Source organism: Nilaparvata lugens, chromosome 10 (assembly GCF_014356525.2).
Source record: "Nilaparvata lugens isolate BPH chromosome 10, ASM1435652v1, whole genome shotgun sequence".
Lineage (NCBI taxonomy): Eukaryota > Metazoa > Arthropoda > Insecta > Hemiptera > Delphacidae > Nilaparvata > Nilaparvata lugens.
In genome coordinates this window covers 35,070,227-35,093,365 of record NC_052513.1, presented here as the reverse complement: position 1 = coordinate 35,093,365, position 23,139 = coordinate 35,070,227, and the positions used below count along the sequence as shown (strand labels likewise).

Sequence of the window (23,139 nt, the reverse complement as noted above, 5' to 3'; positions counted from 1 at the left end):
GGGAGGGTGAAGGAGGTCCAGGGGGGTTGTTGGGGCGACTGAGAGGGTAAGGGGGTGTTTGAAGGGTTAGGGGGGGTGGATTTAAGGGCGGTTGTTACGACGATTACTGACTGTATGCGTGCTTTGCATAGCCAGTTAGCTGTTAGTAATGAAGTATATAATGAAGTGTTAACAAGTGTCGCCAGATAGCGTTGGATGACAAGGTCTATTTTCAGTAATTCGTGTTATTGTTGTGAAGGGTTTTACGATTTTTGTTTGATTACTATCATTAACGGTAGTGTTGTGTTGGAGATGTGTGTAAGTGATAACAGTATTTTTGTAGTTGAATTGGTGGTGTAAATGGGAAAATAGAGTTAGAGAGTTCAGGGTTGTTTGTTATTTTCTGTGTAGTTCCGGGAAAACTGAGGTATGGAACTAGATAGCCTATTAATATTTAATTTTAATTGACCGAGCGAAGTGAGGTCTAAGATCCAAGTCGACAGTTTGGCATTTCTCTTAATGTTTAAATGTTCAAATGTTTGAATGTTTAAATGTTTATATGTTGCGCATTTAAGGCAAAACGCGGTAATAGATTTTCATGAAATTTGACAGGTATGTTCCTTTTCTAATTGCGCGTCGACGTATATACAAGGTTTTTGGAAATTTTGCATTTCAAGGATATTATAAAAGGAAAAAGGAGCCTCCTTCATACGCCAATATTATAGTATAGAAATCAGACTATAGAATCATTCATCATGAATCAGCTGACAAGTGATTACACAGATGTGTGGAGAAGCCAGTCTATTGCTATATTTGCATAATGTCTATAGTTTCAATCAGTTACTTGTGGATGAGAATACTGCGTGGCGTCTACTGTTCACAGAACTACTAGTATCTATTATCATTATTTAGTATCATTTTCATTTATTTGCATTATTTCAGTTTATATTAAGTTATGTTATTTGTGTATTCCAAGCGAATTCATGTTTTTATTTTCAATTATGAGATATGCTCCTGTTTGCAGACAAAGTTAATTCTTTAGCAAGCAGTATTGTATTCATTGACTGTACACTACCTACACATTCTTGTTGAATTCAATATTCGATTATTGTTATTCTGTAATGTACTTGTCATTCAATAAAGATTAATTATTATTATTTTTATAGATTTAGGGTAGAATAAAATACATAATGTGAGATCGATTGGTTGGTTAATGTTTATGACACATTGAACTGGAATTTCAATTCAAAACTATCAAAACAAGAGTAATATTTGAACAGTAGGCTAGTGAAAAATGCTATATTTCAAGGCTCAATTTATCTAAGTGTAGGTGGAATCAATCTACCTAGAATACAGATGAAATTAAATAGAGAATGCATTTATTCAAATGCTAATTAATATATAATTATTATTTAACGAAAATCCCAAATAAATGCTGCAAATCACCCCGAAGACTTCTGCTACTGCAGACATTGTTATTGTAGTTTTTTGGATAATCTAATTTTTGGATAGTAGTTCTCATCGAATTTCCATCTAGCTGTTCACCCTGTTGTCGATGTCTGCAGTAGCAGAAGTCTTCGGGGTGATTTGCAGCATTTATTTGGGATTTTCGTAAATTAATAATTACCTAGAATACATTGTATTCTAGGTACCTTAGGTGCAATGTTATGTTAGTCACTGTTGGAGACCAACAATAAATTATTATGCTTGATGCGAGAGGTATTAACTATTTTACTAATAGGCCGATGAACGCTCATGATCTACTTCAGAAATAGCTTGGTAGTATAGTTCTCACTGTTTTATAATTATGCTGGATAGCTCATAATAGAGGAAGAAAAGAAAGTAGTATTAATGAGCAAAATTTGAAAGGATGAGAACGAAAAAATAAATATGGGTAAAATATTTTACAATACATATAATAAATTCTTCTTCTATTTTGTTTTTCTTCTTTTTTTCTCTTCAGTCCATTTTCTATCGTGTCTTGTGTTTATTTTCATTTATGTTTTTTCCAAACCATTTTATTGCTTATTTCTTCTTTCTTATTAAATTTAGTTTCTGTTCGTGTAAACAATTGATTTTCAATGAGGCTTGCTTCGGCATAAAGCTCTAAGCCTCTATATGATGTAATTTTCCTATTGATGTAAATAAATAAATAAATGAATAAAATAAATAGTCTATTAGGATAGGAAGAAGAGAGTGTAGAAGAGTGATTGAAGAAGAGAGGAAGGTCTTAATTTTTTTAATTAGTTCTGCAGCTCAAACAATATACTGTAATAGTGGATTATGATAGTATAATAATGGAAACGCACTGCAACCCTGATATAATATCGAATATTCATATATGGATTAAGAAATAAATAGAGAAAGAGAGGAGATATATTGGAGATGAGAAACAATTGAGATTGAAGAAGAATAGTAGTCAGTTTTCAAGGAGATCCAGTCTCGAATGTAAGATAGGGGTTTACTCTTCCTCCTTCTTTTTCTTCTTCTTCTCCTTCCTCTTCTCCTTCCTCTTCTTCTTCTCCTTCCCTTCTTCTCCTTCTTCTCATTCTTCTCCTTCTTCTCCTTCTTCTTTTTATCTCCCTTCGCGAAAGGAAGTCTCGTTGTACTTGTGCGTTTGTTAATCTCTTCGTAAAGTAGTGGCTGGGGTGAGACTTAGTGGGGTGATGTAGTAGTGTAGTAGTCACTTCGCAGTTACCTCTAATTCTTTCTGCTGGGAGTATGTGCTTCTGAAACACTCAGCGCAAAAGTTATCAAGTGCTTAAAGTTGTTGCTTTACCTTGGATAACTAATTTGGATACGTGGCTCGTGATACATGATATATGTGAAACTTATGTCATATACAGTATAGTGGAATACATACAAATTATTGTGCGTGTCTCATATGCGGTTTCCAGTTGCGATGAAAAGTTGAATCTCTGGTATTTTGATCTTGTTATAAATTGATGAACTATCAATTTTGTATCTTGTCTATCTTGTATCTTGTGTACGTGATACATAGTATATTTGTATTTTGTGTTAGTGATACATAGAGAACATAAAATTTATATCTTTCCTGTATAGGGCTACTTGTAATATAAATATAAAGAAAACAATAAAAAATCTCAGTACCCTTTTTTTAAAAATATTTTATCACTTGAAAATGGCATAATTGACCGAAACATGTCGTGATAAAATATTTTTAAAAAAAGGGTACTGAGATTTTTTATTGTTTTCTTTATATTTATAGAACATAAAATACCTTACAAATTCTCAAAGAACATTCTAGAAGATGGATAATTTGCCCCACTCAACAACCAGAGTATTGAATGATTCCAATAAAATTAGCTCCACCAATTCAAACACAGATAACAAATACACACAAACAAAAACACTCAATAAACACTAACTTAGTGAGACCATATGTTGAGGTCTGCGTTTACAAGATTGTTTTCAAATTGTGTGTCTTATTGAGCTAAGTGTTTATTAAGTGTTTGTGATTTGTTATCTGTGTTTGAATTGGTGAAGCTAATTATGTTGAAATCAATACTCTGGTTGTTGAGTGAGGTAAACTATCCATCTAGAATGTTCTTTGAGAATTTATAGTCGTAGTTTTAAATTCCACAAGATTGTTTTCAAATTGTGTGTCTTATTGAGCTATGTGTTTATTAAGTGTTTGTGATTTGTTATCTGTGTTTGAATTGGTGAAGCTAATTATGTTGAAATCAATACTCTGGTTGTTGAGTGAGGTAAACATCCATCTAGAATGTTCTTTGAGAATTTATAGTCGTAGTTTTAAATTCCATATCATTTCTTCGAGAAGACTTTTCAAATCCAAAGAAAATAAATTGAATTAGAAATAATAATGAATCGCTGTAATTTTTTCTCTTGCAATCAGATGCAAATTGGGAATTGTGTGAGCTATCCATTCAAGAACCTTAAGAAAAATACTGGTTTCTGAGTTTTTCATTCGTCATGTAATGTCTCCAATATTTCCTAATTGAATATGAATTCCATAGTCTCCCTGTTGAGACTCAACCATGTTTCTCTGTATAATTATTTTTATTTGTGGAATCTAATATATTTTTCTCGTTTTTTTTTGCAGGGGTTTCGGTTTTATCACATTCGCAGATCCAAGTAGCGTAGATAAGGTACTAACGCAAGGCAGCCACGACCTTGACGGCAAAAAGGTAATTATGTTTGAATCACATCACATTCCATAACATCAAATTTTTCAGTGGAAGAAAATACCTCGACTATTGTTCAGTTTCCAAATATATCATAAAGATCTAGAATCTAGCAAAAGTAAAGAAAAATCTATCCTTGGAATCTTGAAATTTATCGAACAAAAATCTTACTTCTTACAAGAAGGAAGAAAAATCTTGAGAATATAAATGTATTTGGAATATTAGAATTTTGAACACAGATTCCCACATCAATAGTATTGAAAATCTAGAAATTTCACAACAGAAACATCATAGGAGTCACAGTTTTAATATTCCAAAGACCTGTATCCGATGATACAGAGATCTATGATGATAGAGAGATCTACTATGCGTTAGGTTGACTATATCATATAGTAATCCAGTTACGTTGCATATTCGTGTACATCGTGTTTTACACAATTAGGAACTGGTCAAATCCTACAATCAATATTGTTGATTACATTTCATTACATTTCATTACATAAATGCAATAGAAATATGCATTGATAAAGCTCATTATTGGTGCGTTATCTCAAAAGAGACGAGAGAAAACTCGGAATTATATCCTGGAAATCTTTGAATTGAGCAATTTTAAATCAATTTTGTATTGATTCATACAATAAATACATCATCAAAATGATACGGAGAGAAAAAATAAGGTAATCTTGTGCTATTCATCTCCCAAAATTAGATAAGGTTACACATAATCGTCTTGTAGTTGTTCACTTCACAAAATGCTCAGTTCTTAATTATTTTCTCAAATCTGGCAAGGAATAAGAATCTCGGAATAATGTTCTGGGAATCTTGAAATTTTTAACGAAGATTCCCTCAATTTCAAAATTCAAAATATGGAAATTCCGCAACAGAACATCAAAGGAATCGCAGTTTCAAATCCACTAAGACTGTGAAAGATCTGCTGTTGGAAGATCCAATTTGCCTTAGGTTGACAATATAAATTTTAATATCATATTGTAATCCAATTACGTCGTGTAAATCGTGTACTATACAGTTGGGAAATGGGCTTCAAAATATTGTAATTTTCCACCTCATATTGTTACCGAAGTTTCACAAAATGAAATAAAAACACACATAACTTATATTGTCAAATCCAACCGTAATGAATATTCCATTATGGAACGGTTCTTAAACTTTGACAGTGACTCAGTCGAGTTCCACAAAGTCTTACTTGCCTAAAATCAAGATACAGACTTACCAATATGCGGTCTCAGTCTGATGTTACATGAATAAGAGTCGTAGGGCTCTGTTGTTACATTCTAACAATATGTTAAGATTCTAGTGTATCCTTCGTAGGCATACATGATCAAATCAGCCTTATGAGACTACACAAAATTACATTTACCATGTATCCGCATTCAAGTTATTTACAGAACATATTTTGGGACCAATCTCCGAGCCCTCATTTTCCTTGAATTCAAACCATCCCCAGTCCTACAATTGATATAGTTTGTGACTCGGTCTACGTTGGGACAAATTTCCTTGGAATTTCCTCGAAAGCCCTCGTTTCCTTGGAATTCTAATCAGCCCTAGCCTTGTAATTGATACAGTGTATAGCAATGTACACATTGAACCAATTACTGGTCTCCAATTGAATACAGTACAGGAAGGGAACATCCATTTTTGCATCTTACTGCACCTCAGCATCATGAAATCTAGGACTAATGTTGATACTGTTTGGTAAGATTGTGTTTCAACTGTCAGCATTCCTTATGAATAACATCAATGCTTCCCATTCATTCAATGCTGTCAGTTTGAGGTGAATCTCACCATAGTACAGTTATTTGTTACTACGTTCTTATTCTGCAAGGGGTTTCAGCAACCCCTTGGAACTATCAACAGTAATTTGTTCTTTACTGAAGGAGGTTTCTGGGGTCTCACAAAATTATATTTGAGGTCGCCTTAATTTTGTCTTGTGGGTTCTTACAACATGTACAGTTCAATGTGTCTGGGGTACTAGCTTGAAAGGAGAACATTTGAAATAAATTGGGACATAGAATAAACAATCTTAGGGTTTCTCTGGTTGGATTGTCTGGTAGCGTATATTCGAATTGGTGTCTTGTATGAAGGTTCTTTACATGAACCGTTCAATGTGCCTGAGCCACTAGCTTGAGTGGAGAACATTTGTAATAGATTTGAGCATAGAATAAACAATTTTAGGTTTTCTCTGGTAGGGGTGTCTGGGAGCGTATATTCGAATTGGTGTCTTGTATGGATGTTCCTACAACATGTACCGTTCAATGTTTCTGAGCCACTAGCTTGAGAGGACAACATTTGAAATAGATTTGAGCATAGAATAAACAATCTTAGGTTTTCTCTGTTGGGGTGTCTGGGAGCGTATATTCGAATTGGTGTCTTGTATGAATGTTCCTACAACATGTACCGTTCAATGTTTCTGAGCCACTAGCTTGAGAGGACAACATTTGAAAGAGATTTGAGCATAGAATAAACAATATTAGGTTTTCTCTGGTAGGGGTGTCTGGGAGCGTATATTCAAATGGGAAATTCACTTGAACTGTAAGCTTTAGTTGGATGAGAAGCTACGTTGATATTGCTCATGAGAAATGCTGACTGTTTTGAGTGTATCCCACTTCAGTGAAATTATGGAAGGGGAACATTCCCGCTTAGCCCTGGCGAGCATAAGTTAATAAATAGTGATCGAGTGTGAATAGTTTAATTGAAACTCATGGGAATAATATTCTCACTGTATCTGTACCTACACTGAAACTGATAATGTGGGAATCAATCTTAACAGGGAATGTATGGAATAACGGATGTTTAATTCAATTTTTGTTTATATTTTTGATCAAAGACTGCAGGAATTATGATTGGGTTTAGTTAAAAATGTGAGAGCCTTGTAATCCTGAGGCAAGGTAAAGTAAGCTTCCATAGTTCATTGCTTTAGTACTCTATCACAGATTCAAACTTTTTCTTGTATGTGATTCTGTGCAGGTTCAGCTTCCATTGACTGATTGAGAGGGAAATAGAGTTTGATAGAGAAAGGCTGTAGAGAGAATGCTCATCACTTCTACCTTTTAATACTGAATAAAGACGAGTTTGCCCATTCCATAAGTTCTTGAGACTATTTTTAAGACTATCTTGAGTATTTCAAGACTATCTCTTACGGAATATCTCATGGATGATTTCTCTTTCCATGCAGTATGAATGAGTATGATAGAATTTTTGTAAGCTCCAATCATTCTATTCTATTTATTTATTTTCTGTATTTTTTAATGCCTGTTGACATGGCTAGTTGTGAAGTGTTTTGGCTTAATAAAATTGAATTGAGCTATAAAACACAAGGATAGTAAATAATGTCAAGATGCGTACAGACTCATGCGTCACGAACACTAGCGTTTCGCTCTCCATAAGCTGATGCTACGCTCAATATAACTGTATTTTACTGTTTCTGTATAAACACATACAGATATGATGAACATATATGGCAGATATGCCATCATGGCATAGATGATGGCAGATATGATAGCATCAGCTGATGAAAGGGAAATGCGTGTGTTCCTAGCGCATAGTTCTGTACGCACTTCAAGGAAGGGAAAAATGTCAATAGAGTCCGCTGTTAGAATTTCATGTTCCTCTTACAAAAGAAAACCAAATATTTTTTGAAAATGTCATCAGAGAATAGTTAGAATACAGACATGATTACGTTTTTGGGATCATTTGAGAAAAAAAAAGAGAGCTGTGAGTAGAGAGAAACAGAAGCAAATTATAGAAGAGAGAGAGGGAATTGAAATAGCGACACGGTAGCAAAACGAGCGACAACTAAACTGCAATTACAACATGGGGAAGACATGTAACGTAAGTACATGTGCATGAAATACCCCTACATGGAAAACTGCAATAGCAATAGCGAAGGACGGCGTGTCATTTGGCGCGCGCGGGCAAATGGTGCAGGCTTGCCAACAAAACCACATTGCAGACAGGAAATATTTGCAGTTGGTACGGCTGAGTTGGTGAAGTGAGGTTCGCTTGAGATTGTCACCATTTCTTATGGGAGTAATGGTAACCGTTCTCATTTCACTCAGGCTGACAGTTTTAAGTGAATCCTAGTGGGGTAGTAGTTTCTGCTCAGTTTCGAATTGCACATAAGCGAGCGAGTACTTCCTTCCGGTGTTGGAGATGGAGGAGGGGAAGGAGGAATTGCTAGAGAAGGTGATGGGTTGAAGTAGGAGGAGGAGGAAGAAGTGGATGATAAGGAGGAGGAGTAGGAGAAGGAGAAGGAACAGCAGGAGTAGGAAAAGGAGGAGAAGGAGAAGGATGTGGATGAAAAGCAAGAGGAGATGGTGTTGTTGGTGAGGGGGGAAGATGAGTGTTAGGAGGGGGAGAAGCTTAATATGTAGGAGGAGAAGGTGGAGGGGGACGAGAAATTAAAACTAGAGGAGGAGGAGAAGTAGATGCCGGAGGGTGGGAGAAGTAGGAGCCGGAGAAGGAGAAGAAGTTCCTTCCAAGTCATAAGAGTTGGTACTCAGACATTCCGAATACTGTCGGACTATTTTCTTGCGGTTGACTATGGTAAAGTTACTTACAACTTCACAATTACTTTCTCAAGTATTTTGTATGATATGGAAATACTGAAATATAAATTCAGTATATTTCTGTAACCATACTCCTATGATACTTGTATACTCTATGTATAATCTAGTATCATATACTCTATGTATGATATACTGTAGTATATGATAGAGTATAATTATACCCTATGTATAATCCTATGACGATAGGAGTGGTCACAAATCCTTTGAAAGCAAAGCAGAGTAAAAGTATACGAAAAATAGGATTCATTGGAAGGTAGAGATGTCTCAAAAGGCAGTTCGAATTTGGAAGGAGCAAATTAGTATGGTAGAAGGATGAAACTGTAGATAGAGAAGGAGTATGGATTCAAAAGGATGAGGAGAAAATGTGGAAAAGGAGAGAAGTGGGACTCTTGTATTTCTTGGGAGGTGGTGAAGAGGATTTGAGACAATAAGAGAATAGTATCTTATCTCACATGTACGGGAAGGGGCCTTTTGCAGGCGAGAATGATGTTTCTAGTCGAGGCGTTAGCCGAGACTAGAATTTCATTCGAGAAATGCAAAAGACATTCACGTCCAAGTAACTAACGTACCTACACTATTTTTTGTCATAATCTGAAGCAGAATAATTGAGAAATAGAAAACATTACCTGCTTGTGCTGAAGTTACTACATGCATTCTATAAACATCACCTAGTTTAGAAATTCTGAATCAGGAATTTCTTGATCGTAGTTGACAAAACTTCCATCTGGAGCGCTGAAGGTGGTTTTTTGTAGTAGTTTTGCTGTTCCTATTTCGGAACTAGGAAACATACTCGACTGTGAAGAAAATATATGGTTTCATTACAGTAGAGTAGGCTGTAATGAGAATCAAATGTTTGTTTGTTCTGCAAACAACTGTTTACCGGCTTGATTTCATGCATGGAAAACAGCTGAAATTGGATGACTATGAGGAAAAAGTGAGTAAGAAATATGGAAGTTGTATGAGATAAAAGGAAAAATAAGCTTAAACAAAAAGTATAAAAAACAGGTTGGTGGTTAAGAGATGGAATAATACGTGGAGCGAATGAAGGAATACAATATCATAAGAATATAAAATAAAGTTCATGGTTGTAGGAGGATAAGGTGGAGGGGCGAGAAAAAGAATAATAAATTTGAAGAACAAGGAGAGGACGAATAAGGGAGAAAAGAAGAAGAAGGAGAAGAGGAAGAGCTGATGATGATCAAGAAAAAGAAGAAGAAGGGGGAAGAAGGAGATGTAAAAGAAGAAGAAGAAGAGGAGGGAGAAGAAGAAGAGGAGGGAGAAGAAGAAGAGGAGGGAGAAGAAGAAGAAGAAGAAAAATGAAGAACAAGGACAAGAACAAAGACAAGAATAAGAAGAAGAAGAAGAGAAAGAAGAAAAAAGAGATGATGATTAAGAAGAAGAAGTGGAGGGAGAAGAAGAAGAAGAAAAAGAAGAACAAGGACAAGAACAAAGACAAGAACAAGAAGAAGAGAAAGAAGAAGAAAGATATGATGATTAAGAAAAAGAAGAAGCAGTGTAGTCAGTCCCCAAACCAAGATACAGAGACTTCGATTAGAGACACCACTGCTATATCTGGCGCTCTAATAACACAGCATCCTTCCGTATATTAAGGAACCCTGCAATTGGATTTGACTTCCTTCTCTGTTAGTGCAATCCACATCAAACTGTCATCTTCTCCCCACAGTCAACATCAACGCTCCCCATAAAACCAATACTGACAAATTCAACTCAATTCCACTATCACCACATATGAGGGCAACTTTCACTCATGTTCAACATTGATGCTTCTCATTGAATTAATTGTGACAGTTCGCAGTGAATCGCTGCATATGAGAAGCGCACAGAATTCGAACTTGGAGTCTCATGAAATTTGAATACGACATCAATATTCGTGCTTCATTTCCTAGCACTGTACGACTTGGCCCATTACTGGTTCAGGCCCACTAACTGTTACCGACTTTCATTATTGAATTAGTTGTGTAATGATCATAGAGTCCGCATCAGATAGTACACGCACACTCTAATAGTATCACATCATTGAATCAAGTATGGTTACATCTATCGGAATATAGATCTTCGAGTTTGAAAAATATTATAACTACTATATCTACCATTTATAGCCTACTATTTCTGAATTCGATGATTGAATTGATTGTGGAATAATCACACAATTAATATGAAGACATGATTTCTAGTTCTCATCAAGTATGGATGAATCAATATTGGAATCTACTCGTAGATCTATAAGTTCGAAGAATAATCCCACAATTATTATGAAGACATGATTTCTATTTCTCATAAAGTATGGTTGAATCAATAATATTGGAGTCTAGATCTATAAGTTCGAAATATAATAACCTACTGTCTCTGAACTCTATTATAAAAACGATTGTGTGAGTGAGTCCTCATAGAGTATGGTTATATTAATCAGAATCTGAGACAAGAAATTTAAATAGTATCTTACGTAACAAGGACGGGGAGGAGCCTTTTGCAGGCGAGAATGAAGTTTTTAGTCGAGGCGTTAGCCGAGTCTAGAATTTCATTTGAGCATGCAAAAGACTTTCACGTCCAAGTATCTTACACTATTTTTTGTCATAATAATCTAAAGATGGATAGTTAAAAAATAGAAAACATTACCTTCTTGTGCTGACGTTACTACATGCATTCTATAAACATAACCTAGTTTACAAATTCCGAATCAGTAATTTTGTGTAACCTACTGTATCTGAACTCTATCATCAAATCGATTGTGTGAGTGAGTCCTCACAGGGTATGAATATATTATTCAGAATATGAGTCAAGAAATTTGAAATAGTATCTCACGTAACAAGGATGGGGAGGAGCCTTTTGCAGGCGAGAATGAAGATTCTAGTCGAGGCGTTAGCCATGCAGCGAGGCGTTAGCAAAAGACATTCACGTCCAAGTAACGTACACTATTTTTTGTCATAAAAATCTAAAGAAGAATGATTGAAAAATAGAAAACATTACCTTCTTGTGCTGACGTTACTACATGCATTCTATAGACATAACCTAGTTTACAAATTCCGAATCAGGAATTTTGTGGAAGTTGACAAAATCTCACCTGGAGCGCTAAAGGTAGTTTTTTGTAGCAGTTTTGCTGCTCCTATTTCGGAACTAGGAAACATACTCGACTGTGAAGAAAGCATATTATGGTTTCATTACAGTAGAGTATGCTGTAATAGGAATCATATGTTTATTTGTTCTGCAAACAGCTGTTTACCTGATTGATTTCATGCATGGTAAACAGCTGAGATTGAATGACTATGACAAAAATATAATATTCAACCTATTGTTTCCTTATCCAATTATTTAATATGTGTATCTGATTGGTAGAAATAAATGTTATCGAAATTTCACACGACTCCACACGACGATCGAAACAAACAACCTATAAAAATTATGAAGAAATTGATAAATGAAGCTATAAAATCTATTGATTATTGATTCAGTTATTGGAACAAAAAAATAGTTAGAATCTGTTGGATGAATATTGCGATAATCCAAAACAAATACAGCACATATTGTTGATAAAAATACCAAGTAATTAAAAATTTGCTAGACAAAGATAATGGATATAGTAGCATTGCGATATTCCTACATCTTGCTTCTAAATCCATGCTGCATCATTCCAGATATTCCAATGAATCTTCATTCTGAATTAACACACATCATTTGTTAAATATTTCGAATTTTAATAAAAACACAAAGGGCCGGTTGCACAAAAGTCTGTTGTATTTTAATTGTGATTGAATTCCACGAGAACCAAACAGAGAGACCTTTTTCTCCAAAAAGACTTCTCTGATTGATTTTCGTGGCATTTAATCATGATTAAAATTTAACAGGCTTCAGTGGAACAGGATCTATGTATCAAAATGCAAATAATTACGAAATTCTATATTGCTCAGCTTCAAATCTCAGTTCATATTCAACACAGCATTGTAGTTATATCATGACCACACTATAATATTTCACTCCATTGTATAGTCTCCCATGAACACAATAATACCAATAGAGTATCATAGTTCCATCATAAATTACCACTCTATGATATTCCACTTCAGCCTATAGTTTGCCATAAACACAATAATTCCAATAAAGTTCACACTCAATCCACAGTCGCCATTTTGATGTTTTGGCCGCATGATTTCGAAATAGTACTGTACCAGTCGAGATGCAAATGCAATATTCAAGCAAGTGCTGGAAAATCATCAAACCAGGTTGGAAGGGGGGGAAGGTCAGACTTGGAATAGCATCTAAACAGTGGTAGGGAGTGGTTGAAGGGAAAGCAAGACAGGGGTAGAGAAGCAGGACTATCTTGTATCTCATAACGTATTCTATCTATTTGACTGGTTCCCTGTAGAATTCAACATCCACGCTCCGTGTAACCAACTCTATACAGTCAAATTCACTCTAGACTGTCAGTATTGTTTGAATTGTAAGCATTGATGCTATTACCAGAGACTTCTGACAGTTCAAAGATAATCTGACTATATCGAGATTCACTATAATCTGTCAGCAATCCTCATAAGTAACATCAACGTACCCCATTCAAGTAATGCTGACGGATGGGAGCGGATCTCACTATACCTGGCGCTAAAATGGCGTCTCAAGCATTCAGAAGATAACCCGACTCGATTCTAAGATTATGTAGCTGGGAATTTCATCTGGCGGTCTGGTTTTGAACGTTCAATTGGGTTTTATTTGAATATTTCCAGACAAATTTAGTTTTTTGTGATAGCGTACCGAGTTTATTGGTTTCAGGGTTAAGTAGATTCAAGTAACTACAAGGTTGAGTAAATTCCACCCAGTTTCACTAGTTCAATTGGACTTAATTTGAATAAATTCAATTTTTTGTAACAGTGTAATAAATTATTGCAAGATTTTGCTGCATGCTGGGAATACCATTCTACTTAATATTGATGATTCTATTGTCAGTCACACAATAACCTATAGAAACACAGACTAAATAAATTCAAACTGGAAATAATACACATATTATGCAAAGTTCAAAGAGCTTGTCCGCACATGGGACTTGTATGCTGATCCTAATTTTATCTTAATATTCCTCTAGGAATTCATATTTTTCTCATATAGCCTATTGAATTCATTGTGTTTCCTACATGATACACTTTCGTGGTTTAATATATTTCATGAATTATACTTATTACTAGCCGTCAGGCTCGCTTCGCTCGCCATATCCGTCTAGCCAGGGGGCTCTGCCCCCTGGACCCCCGACTGGATCGTCCAAGAATGAGATCAGCAGGCTCGCTTCGCTCGCCTGCATTTTTCATTTTTATCATATGTTAGGATGATCCAGCCGGGGGTCCAGAATAAACGTCTGGCTGAACGGATATGGCGAGCGAAGCGAGCCTGACGGCTAGTAATATAATATTCCCAGGAATAGCTGATTGAAGTAGCAGTACCCAATCAATTTTTCCGCGATAAATCAGGACCCCCTAAATAGGTATTTAGGAGATACTGGATAAATTGGTATTTAGGAGGTCCTGGATAAATGCATTCCAATCTTCAACTTGGTGCCAACCTAACAAAGTCAACTCAACTTATTGCCAACCTGACAAAATTTTTAATTTAGTTACCAGAACAACTGTTTCGAAGAGGTACTTTCTCTAGATTATAGTTTTACATCAACATATGGTATGGACATTTCAATTATAATTTTAAGATATTGGAATAAAAAGAATATACATGCTGAAAGACGAACTTTAAACCCTTAAAAACCACCCTTAAAGTTAAAATATCGCCAAAAGATTTCTTAGTGCGCCTCTAAAGGGCCAACTGAACATACCTACCAAATTTGAACGTTCTTGGTCCGGTAGATTTTTAGTTCTGCGAGTGAGATATAGTCGAGTCGGTATATAGATTTAATATATTGTTTGTATCTCAAAAGCAATCGATATTTCATTCCTATACATCCCTATACATCCTTATACCCATTACATCGAAATCGCCTCTTACTCTTACATCATTTTCAAAAAAGAGTTGATATTTTTTCATAGTAATTGACCATTTTTCATTTATCGCGAGCTTGTTTCGGGATTCCTACATCCTCACTAGACGTTTACTGTACAAGAAATGATCAGCCATTTTGTTGCTCATGAAAGAACAGCTTCTGATTGGCTGCAAAGGTTCAATACAAAATGGGAGGAGCTGAACGCTTCGACCAATCGCAGCCGACTTGAGTCAGTATGACGTGGAACCCCCGAAAACGGAACTGTTTTCTCTTTTTGGCTGGAATTGGGATTGTCAGCAGAGTTGACCTTGGAACAACATCTTAAGAGCTACTGAGAACTTGAAGATCAAGATTATTCTGATTTGTAGTGTCAGGTTGATGATTAGGTGAAGAGATTGAAATGGACATAACCTATACTAGTAGTTCTGTGAACAGTAGACCTCACGCAGTATTCTCATCCACAAGTACCTGATTGGAACTATAGACCTTATGGAAATACAGCAATAGACTGGCTTCTCCACACATCTGTGTAATCACTTGTCAGCTGATTTATGATGAATAATTCTATAGTCTGATTTTTACTCTAATATTGACGTATGAAGAAGGCTCCTTTTTCCTTTTATATTATCCTTGAAATGCAAAATTTCCAAAAACCTTGTATAAACATCGACGCGCAATTAAAAAAGGAACATACCTGTCAAATTCCATGAAGATCTATTACCGCGTTTCGCCGTAAATGCGCAACATATAAACATACAAACATTCAAACATTTAAACATTAAGAGAAATGCGAAACCGCCGACTTGAATCTTAGACCTCACTTCGCTCGGTCAATAATATTTGGATAATTTGAGACAAAATTAGGAAATTGAATAAGTTCTGGGCAATAGCCTGTTTTTTCTTCTCCGACTATTGTGTTGTTTGCTCTATCCATTAAATAAATAGGACAATTCGAGATGAGAAGTGACACATAGAATAAATTGATGTTCTTCATCATTCTATTCCCATAACGTTTTGAGTAGTGATTCCAATATCAAATACAAAAATAATTCTACTCAATTGAAACTATAAATAATTTTATGATATATTCATACTTTTAATACTGGTAACTGCAAACAATCACACAAATAATAAATGCTCGTACCGGTAGACATCTATCTATTAACTGAATGTTCTGTTACTGAAGTCAACAATAAGACCAGTTGCCGAACATATTACGAACCTTTCGCGTTCCGCTCATGTTCGGCGCCTGTTCGTGAAGCGTAAGTCTGTACTCACCTATATAATAAAATAATAAAACAAAATAAAATCTTATAGCACCCGTTTATTTTTAAAAAAAACTTTAAAATAGTTGACCTGAAACTTTATAAAACCTGAAGATGGTGTAATATATAACCGAAACTAGTTGTTCCACTATTTTAAAGTTTTTCAAAAATAAACGGGTGCTATAAGATTTTATTTTTTTATTAATTCAAAAGTAGCCCATGTCAATAAGTGTTTCACCTATATAAATACACCGTAAATCACACAGATATAGAAACTATACAATATCACGAATGATAACAAGCTGTAAATTGCAAGCTCATAATTATTAAATTAGCTACTAATTTCATAATTGTATGACACATGATAAGATAAAGCTTGTCCGCGATGCAATAGTTGTATAAAACAGGGACAAATTATTTGAATTGTTCTACTATTCCTCAAATTAACTGATATCTGAATAAACTGGAATCAAATGCTGATTTATCTGAATTCACTGATACCTCATGCTGATGTCTGAATTTGAGTCACTAAAAATCATACAAATTTGTAGACAAAGATTATTAGAACAATGTTGATACAAGTCAATACTCATTTTGAACATATTTCAACACGAAGTTAATGATGGTATTCATTATAAAGCCGTCATGAAATGACACAAAGTTATTCATTCTAAATTTTCGTCATACGATAAAAACTGTATCACAATACAATGTGGCGCTGACACATTCCTCCACTCCACAAAATACATTCAATGTACTGCAGCAATTCACATGCTCATTTCATTTCACACAGCGTTCCACGACTGAAATGCACAATAAACATCCAATTGCGCCCAAAACGCAATCGCTTTTGCGTTCACAGTGCACATCGTTTTCCACGCCAACTCCACCACTGCAATAACAATCCGGCCTCATGTTTTCAATCGGTTCAAAATCAGAATTGTTGTCTAATCAGTCGAGATATTTTGTTTACTAAAGTAAAACTCACTTCCAACTGTCAGTGTAAGTTTAATTGGGAGCATTGAGAATGTTTATGAGGGATGTTGCAAGTTTAGATTGATCTCACTGTAATAATATCGACAGATATTTTGATTGTTATCAATGGAATGCTGGTTGAGATCTGAGTTGTAAACAGTATTGGAATGAAATGCGAAGTGATTGTTCAGTGGTTTTGTGGATATTTGAAGCTGTGATTGTGATACATCATATGCTGAGTTTATAAATCAGAGGTAGGCAACTGTGAGATGCAGGTTTCAAAGTGAGCAGTTTTGTTGTATTTGCGTGGGGTTTTGTGAACTTCCAGGTATAAATAATTTCCAATCATTATATGGTTATGCGTTTTTGATTTTGTTGAATAAATGATGAGATTAACTCAGAATTATCAGCATCTGAAGTGAGCAGTTTTGTTGTATTTGCGTGAGGTTTTGTGAACTTCCAGGTATAAATGATTTCCAGTTATTTATGGTTATGTCTTTTTGTCTCTGTTGAGTAAATGGTGAGATTAACTCAGAATTATCAGAATTAAATGTGCGAAGTTTTGTTGTATCTGCGTGGGGTTTTGTGAGATTCCAGGTATAGATGTTTTCCAATCATTTCATAATTATGTGTTTCTGTCTTTGTTTATAAATTGTGAGATTAACTCAGATTTATCAGCATCTAAAGTGAGCAGTTTTGTTGTATTTGCGTGGATTTTTGATATTTCAGGCATAGTGAGAGTCTCTATAAACTGTCAGTATTCACAAATAGGAAGCATTAATGCTTCTCATTTAACCAATGCTGACATTTCAAAGTGTGGAGTGGTTGTAACAATTGATTGTATTGAAATATTAGGTACCTATTTTTTTAGGTACCTACCTACGTTAGTTATAATTATCAACTCGTTTGTAATTTTCTTTGTGTCTGATCTTTTTTTAATAACCTACCAGGTTTTAAACCTATGTAAGTATCATTTTCCCTCAAATATTACCCGTAATTATTTATAATAGACATTATAATTATTCTAGCAGCAATGTTACTTTCTTATTAATAAACTATAAATATATAGCTACATTTAGCATCAACTTGCTAATGCAATAATTAAGTTCCCTTATTGTTTTTCGTTTTCTTTGTTTGTAATGTTTTTTGGAAAGTAAAGATCAAAATTATTAATTGTAATGTAAGAAAAATTGAACCTCGATTGAACTGATCAAGGATTTAATGTTATAAAGAGTTAAGAGATTCAATGTTAGGCAGATTAGATGGGAAGGAAGGAATCTTAACACTTGATTAACCTTTGAAATATTCGCAAAATATAAAATTAGCTGAAAATATTCACCTTGGAGAAAAACACGCTATGAATGAGAACGGTTACAATAATATTTTTGGATACATCCTATAGAAAAAATCACTTCGAACCCAATGCAAATAATTATTGATATTGTCAGAATCATTCCAATGGGAAGCCCAACTGTTTGATATAAATAGGTGTTTGAAATAAAACTCACTTTAGGATGCATTTGGAACGAGATGTGTAGTTCTGTAACATTCTCAATAAGATAAATGATTCCATTTATCCATTATGATTGGATAATAATTGATTAATAATAATAATAATGATATAATGATAATAATGATAATAATGATAATAATGATAATAATATAATAATAATAATAGTAATGATAATTTATTCCAATTATTCCATTTATGATTTCATTTAATGATAAATGATTCTAGTGTGATTCGATTTCACTGAAAATTCATTCAAAATTTTCAAAATTCCCCATGAATGACTCCAAATTCGAAGTTTTCTATCCAACCAATGCAGTCTGTTTGAAGTATACCTCACTTTAGAATTAGTTTTAATGATCATAACGAATACAATGCGCAGAGACCTATGGAGAGATTCTCTATCTGCACACTTCATAGATAATGACAACAATACTTCGCATTTAACCAATGCAAAAAGATTGAAGTGAACTACACTCACTATTTTTCATATTTATTCAATAATTTAACATAACAACTTCCAGAGAAATGCCACATGCTTAAGCCCTAAACCAATGGTTGCCAAACTCATGATTGAGCCTGTGAGCTAGAATAGAATTTATAAATCTTCTAGTGAGCTACCAAGCAATATTAGACTGAAGAAAGTACGGTACGCGAAATGAAATTAAATTTTTACACTTTTATTGCCTATAAAGATACATCTCTAGTGTTAAAATCTACTTATCTCATAGCAAAAAGTTTAAATTTACATTTCAATGAAAGCAGTGGAACTCTTTTTGGTCATCAAGTTTTTTCTTGATGTTTGGAGTGTATGTTGTAGCCGCCATTCTGATGCAGTTGTCCAAATGTTCATCAGTCAGTCTGTTCCTATATCGATTTTTTATGAATTTCATACTTGAAAAAGATGCTTCACACAATAAGATAGAGCTGAACATAGCTTTCAACCTCAATCCAACTTGAATAATATTTGGATATTTTTCTTTGGGACTTGAGGCCAAATATTTCCAGTAGTAGAAACTGATCTGAGAGACGGATCATTTGAGATCCACAAATTCCATTTCAACTGAAGCCTGATCTCCACCAAAATCTTTCACAACACAATCTGCAAAATCTTCTGCATAGATCTCTACAAAAGAGAGTTGATGAATTGTACTATATATGATATGCTTTTGAAATGGTTGATCAAACTGTTGTCTCAAGTCTGAAAGAATTGTAACATATTCTTGGTTATTGCTGCAGTGCTGTGATGATTTTTCTCGTCATTGATTTTCTTCAGACTGGGAAAGTGTATATATTCAAACTGGACGACATTCTTTTACACGAGCGTTTCTGTGAGCTATCAAAAACTATCCCACGAGCTACCGGTAGCTCGCGATCGACTGTTTGGCGACCACTGCCCTAAACGGTTCCAGTCCTAATTTATACCACAGTCCAAAAAATATAGCTAGGTTATGTGTTACTTTCACATTTTTGAATTACACACTGCAAATTACAATCCAAAAGGAGAAACACTATGGTATGATTCTGAACGAATACTAAGTTTTTGTTGCTCAACAAAATTCTTAATCATAGATATGGAATCCTAAAACTCTATTTGAAATTCTGAATTTATAAGATTCTGAATCATAAAATTCTGACATAGATAGATTCTCTGTCATCATACCTCATAAATAATAACATACATTCTGAACGAATACTACATTTTTGGTGCTCAACAAAATTCAGAATCATAGATATAGAATCCTAAAGTTTCATATAAAATTCTGAATTCATAAGATTCTGAATCATAGAATTCTAACATAGATAGATTCTCTGTCAGCATACCTCATAAATAATAACATAAATTTTCAATTCAACCAATGCTGAAATTTTGAAATGAATCTCACTCTACCACTCGAAACACTCGAATATAATGAAAGTGGGATGATGATAACCGACACACAAAGAGTAATCTAGAGACTGGACCAACCAATGTGCAGTGCGGCAAGCTTAAGCGAGCGTCACTAATACACTTTCAAAAGGAAGTCACCCAATGAGGGCTAAGGATTGTGGGTAGTTCCAAGGCGGGGGGGTCCAATGGGGGGGAACTTCGTGGTAGTTAGGGGGTGGGGGGTTCTAAGAGTGACCACTAGCCCCCCTTTATTAGGCCAGGCCACTCTATAATCTGCAGTATTAGCAGAAAACAATGGGCTTAAGTGTGTCTCTATATAGTGAGTTGGTTCTTTGCTTCATACATTCAGCTCTGGTTGAATGGGGGAAGCATTGATGTTATATATAGAAAATACTGACAGATTAAAGTGAATCTGAATATTCAATATTTATTCTAAACTGTCAGCATTGAATGGATGGGAGGGATTGATACCAGCTCATAAGGGATACTGACAGTTTAGGGTGAGTCCCACTATAGGAAAATAGCAGCACAGAGATACAGCCTGACCAGAAACACTGGAAACACTGCACAGAGATACAGAATGGGAGGCAAAGGTCAATGTGGGAAAACTCAGTGTGCTTCAAATTCAATTGGACGCGTTTCGAGCCTTCGTGGTGCTTTCTCAGCAGTGAACGGGCGATTTTAAATGGTGCCAGCCCAGTGCAAAATGTAGATGTGATTAAATAATTTGGAGTGGAGTAATTGGAATTGTGCGTAGGGAATCAATGGACCTTGAAGATAATCAAGTACCGGAGAGAGTGTATTAATTCAATTGAGTTTGATAAATTAGTTGAGTATGTAAGCAATATTTTGGGTTCGAGGGTATTGTTTTGATATTGGTAATAATCATCATTTTTGAGGGACATTTTATTATGATCATGTTTTCGTAAAACGTAGAATGTTTGTTGCGTTTGGTACTTGCCATTATTATAAAACCACTGCTTTACAGTATCGCATTGTGAATGTAGCAATATTAGGCCCGGTTGCACAAAAGTCGGTTAAATTTTAATCCTGATTAATTTCACGAGAACCAATCAGAGAAGCGTATAAACTAGCAGGTAACCCGTGCTCCACAAAGGGTCAATTTTATTTATTTATTTATTGGATTAGCACAAATAATACAGCGATCGTAAAAGAAAAAAGAGGCTATTGCCCGAAACTTTTCCAATTACCCAATTTAATTATAAATAAATATTTTTGTCACCCTGTAATACATGATGTACAATCACAGATCTGTAGGCCTATGATGATATAATGGAATCTTATGGAAATATAACTTAGCACATTCATTCATTCGTTTATTGTATAAAATACTATAATCATAATACAATTATGACATTGGAGGAAAAACTAGGCTGAGCCTGTCCTATTTCTCTCCAAAAATTTTGATAAAATGTTAATGTTGTCCAAAAGATAAGGTTATGTAATCACACCGTATTACACCTTATCACACCTGCTTCGTTATTTAGTTTCAAATTGTCCAAATATTATCATAGGTGCATTTCAATTTTCTACACCAAATCACAATCTGAGAATATAGATTGGAATAAAAAAATCAATTATAAATTTGAATAGATTGATAGTAAAACATTTGAAAAAACATTAAACAAACTTTAAATTCACAAAATAAAGAATAAAACCACTTAGATTTTTAGCTCCAAAATATCATGTTCACCTTAGCTTCATAATGCTGAAGAAATTATAAAACGTGGAAGACTAAAAATTTACGTAATGGAACCTTGAAGAATTAATAGGCCTATAACCATCCTCGGTTAATTAAGAATCTCTATGAGAAATTGCAAGTTAATCAGTCCAGTAGTTCAGACGTGATGAAGCGTCAAACGTGATTTTCCTATCCCGTACGTGTATAAGCTAGTTCTCTCCTTTTATTTATTATAGTAAAGATTAGAGGAACTTGTAAATATTAGGTTCAAATTCATTTATTCCATGTTGGGGAATAATTTAATCTTGCAGTATTTGTGTGTTTGTGGTTCTGGAATCGGTCTTGAATAGTGTGTATTTTGCCAATGTCCGAAGGTCAGCAGTTTAAAACGGCCCGGTCGCACAAAAGCCGGTCAAATCTCAACCGTGATTAATTCCATGAGACCCAATCAGAAAAGCCGTCTTTTCTAAAAGGCCTTCTCTGATTGGTTCTCGTGAAATTGATCACGGTTAAGATTTGACCGGCTGATTGTGAATGCTTCCAGTGACTGTGTACTTTCATCATGCTTTTCATCAAAGATATTCCATCTGAGACTTTCTCGAATAATGAGTGATTGAATTTCTTCAGAATAAATTTTTCTAACAAATATTTTTCTCTATTTACAGATAGATCCCAAAGTCGCCTTTCCTCGACGAGCACATCCAAAGGTAAGAAACAATAAATTCATGAATTCATTATTATTATTCTCTATCAAAACTAAGGAATTCGGCCTCTTTTCATTCAAATTGGATGGGTGGAATTGATAATTATGACTATTGAACTATTCATAATCACTATTCATGATGAAATGTTTATATAACACTTAAGGGTAACCGTCCACTGGAACCGTATTCAACCGATCCGTTCGGCCGTTGGATCGGACGAATCTGCCGGCCGTTATTCGGCCGAATATGGTCCTACATTGGAACCGTTTTTTGTCAATCTACTTGCCAATTATTGAATTGACTACTATCCTAGCCATCAGAAACAATTGTTATATTGGGATATAATATTTAAATTGATTAAATAATAAT

At 34.7% G+C, this 23,139-nt stretch overlaps 1 long non-coding RNA gene across 1 annotated transcript in view; it reads left to right on the top strand.

Moving 5' to 3' along the window:
- The window catches only part of LOC120353360, a 259,038-nt gene that overhangs the window by 24,209 nt on the left and 211,690 nt on the right, over window positions 1-23,139 (top strand). Inside the window, exons 2-3 of the long non-coding RNA XR_005572305.1 lie at window positions 4,064-4,148; window positions 22,732-22,773. This is a non-coding gene — a long non-coding RNA (uncharacterized LOC120353360). The remainder of the gene's footprint in view (window positions 1-4,063; window positions 4,149-22,731; window positions 22,774-23,139) is intronic.